Here is a 2837-nt window from a genome sequence, read left to right as displayed (position 1 = left end):
ATGAAAAAGAGGGGACTGGAAGCTTGATCATTGCTAGGATCTAGATTCAGAGAGAGGGATGAAAAAGAAGGGACATGGATTCAGAGAGGGATAAAAAGAGGGGACTGAAAGATCTTGCATTGTGTTTCTTCATCTACCAATACGATTTTGTGTACCATTTTAACATAACCAAGCAGTATAACAAAATGCGCTGGTAATATCCCTTTCTTATTTTGTAATTGGACAAATATTTGCACATGTGCCATGTCTATGCAGTCTTTCTAACTGATGTAGTTTCTAGGTTTATGGCTTCTCACGGGATGTGATTCTGGTCATGCTGCCTGTTATGAAGGTAAAAACAAAGTTATATGTTTCTTCGGTTTACTTTGGTCTACATTTATCCCAAAGAGCGAGTGTTCACAGGTCCAGTGCTTATGTCGTTATTAATTAGTCTGGATTCTGTTCTCGTGTAGAATATTCTGTTCAGTTTGGTCTGCATTTGTCCCATAGAGCGAGTGTTCACAGGTTGATTGCTTATGTCAGTTATTAATTTGTCAAGATTCTGGTCTGATGTACTCCCTCCGTTCCTAAATATTTGTCTTTCTAAGCATTTCAAACAGACTACGACATACAGATGTATGTAGACATATTTTAGAGTGTAGATTCACTCATTTTGCTTCGTATGTAGTCACTTGTTGAAATCTCTAGAAAGACAAATATTTGCGAAAGAAGGGAGTAGAATATTCAGTTTAGTTGGTCCACATTTGTTCCAGAGAGCGAGAGTTACTGATAAAATACTTATCTGGCTTAAATAAATTTTATGGATTTACAGGCTGAGGCGAGCATCATGAAGATGAGCAGGCGAGTGGCTGATACAGAGAGCTCCTCCAACGGGGAAGTAGCATTGCTGGAGGAACTCGAAGATGAGCTGGTCAATTTTGGCATGTCCAGTTCATGTAACGTTTGCATCTTTACATATCTTTGCCTGACTGCCATTTTATTTTTGCTGCTTTTGGATTAGGTTTCGAAGTCATGCCTTTGCCTTACTATTGTGCTGATACTGGATGCAACATTGTGGACCTTTGGTTCGAGCATGGCCAGCATGGCCACGGATTGTAGGGGAGGAATGTATTGCCTATGAGTTGTATGCTTTCTTCGGATCCTCTGTGCTTCCTATCACATCTGGCTTGGCCACCTACAGATTCTTGGGTCCAGGTGAGCTCTCCCTCCACTCTCCAAGTTTTGCTTGCTCTTTCTAGGCTATTTTTTTGGGCTAGCCCCTTTCCTAAGTCTCTTATTTTATTATGGATCATGGAAGCGGGAAGTGTAACTCACATTTTTAGAACACCGATCCTTTAGGTATATATAGTTTGGTTTTCAGAAAGTGGATTTCATTTGCTTCCTGAACACACTGAAACAAGAGTGGAAATAACCATCGTCCACCGTCCGTTCTTCCTCCCTCAGGTTCCTGATCTGAAGCGGAGGGAACACGAGGTCACATCCGCAAAGTGGCGGAAGGGGGCTGCAACATTTTTCTTCAGTCTGATAATCATATAGAAATTAGACGGTGTAGTACTATGGCGGTGGTATACTGATTTGGTGTAAGAATCACTAACATGACTTTACGTGTACAAATCTTACAGGTTAATGATATTAAGAATTAGTAGCGTGTTTTTTTTGTTTACCGCTGGATTTGCTAACAAGCTGTCTCTTGTGTTGTTGTTGATATGTTGACTTGCTATTTTTTGTTCAGTTGAAGGGTTCTCCAGGCTTAAGATCTTTCTAGGATAATTGCGTCATTGAATCTGAAGGTATTTGATTGGTTTCTCAACTCATGTATCGATAAGCATTTTTTTCATCCTCAATATATTGTTACTTACCTGACTTGTCGTACATTTGTGAGGTTTCCGAGGAAGTTCACTTCTTGCACGCGGCGTATAACTTGAGTTGCCTACAAATGATTTTGCCAGTTCGACGAAAACTTAAAATAACCAAGTGAAATTTCTCAGTTTTGTTGTTCTTGCTCTTCTCGGATCTTAGGTTGGGGGTATTAACATATATGCCACACACTAAGTTTAGATCTTAGTGTGAGATTAAATAGGGATAAATCCTTGTGCCATGTTGGAGAATTAGAATTACAAAAAAGGAAGGAAATATTAAAGAAGGGATATGGTTGATTAGGTTATTTTGGTGTTTCTTTGTAAATAATGACATGCTAACTCGCTGGTTTAATTTAGGTGTGTGGAATATAGGAAATACAAGGAGAGATATTCAGTTGCAATCCAGCTTTATTTTCAAAGTGAAACATGGTATACATGCATAGCATGCTGGTATTTTACTCTAAAGTTGTGCGACGCCTTGGTGTCAACTTTGAACTTGCAAACTGAACCGTAAAATGTTTTAATGCCTTGGCGCATGAAGTTTTCTTTTCCTGCTCTGACTACTTCATTTATGTTTATTTATCAGGTTATGCGATCTCCTGTGTTGCTGCATGTTGATCTTCTATTTTGTTGTAACTCTGTTATGCTACTTGAGGTTTGCTTCCTTTCTTTCCAGCTACATGTGTATTCTTTGAATTCAAGCTACATGCATGTTTACCTTTTGCTCACGGAATAGTTTATTTATATTGAACAGGAGCATATCTATTATTAGAGACATACTAGGCTCGTGCTTCTTCACAGTGGCCATCTCTTTTTTTGTGAGAAGTGTGCCTTATGGCTTATTCTTATATATTCAGTTCTTATGCCTTTCAACAGTCAATCACCAAGCCATTTTATGGAGCCGATAGTGTTACTTCTGGCGGTCAGTGATAACTGAAAATATCTTTCATTATCATTGCTTGCTATGTAGCCATTTTT

At 38.8% G+C, this 2837-nt stretch overlaps 1 long non-coding RNA gene across 1 annotated transcript; it reads left to right on the top strand.

Annotated features, from left to right (window-relative positions):
- Nucleotides 1-1002: 1002 nt before the first annotated feature.
- On the top strand, nucleotides 1003-2499 carry LOC125541682 (uncharacterized). The gene is made up of 4 exons (XR_007297622.2): nucleotides 1003-1194; nucleotides 1733-1790; nucleotides 2217-2288; nucleotides 2446-2499. It is a non-coding gene; the product is annotated as an uncharacterized LOC125541682 (long non-coding RNA).
- Nucleotides 2500-2837: the final 338 nt, after the last annotated feature.

This window comes from Triticum urartu, chromosome 2A (genome assembly GCF_056163025.1).
Source record: "Triticum urartu cultivar PI428250 chromosome 2A, HENAU_Tu73, whole genome shotgun sequence".
Taxonomy (NCBI): domain Eukaryota; kingdom Viridiplantae; phylum Streptophyta; class Magnoliopsida; order Poales; family Poaceae; genus Triticum; species Triticum urartu.
The sequence above is the reverse complement of the archived record's forward strand: the minus strand, read 5'-3'. Positions and strand labels throughout refer to the sequence as shown.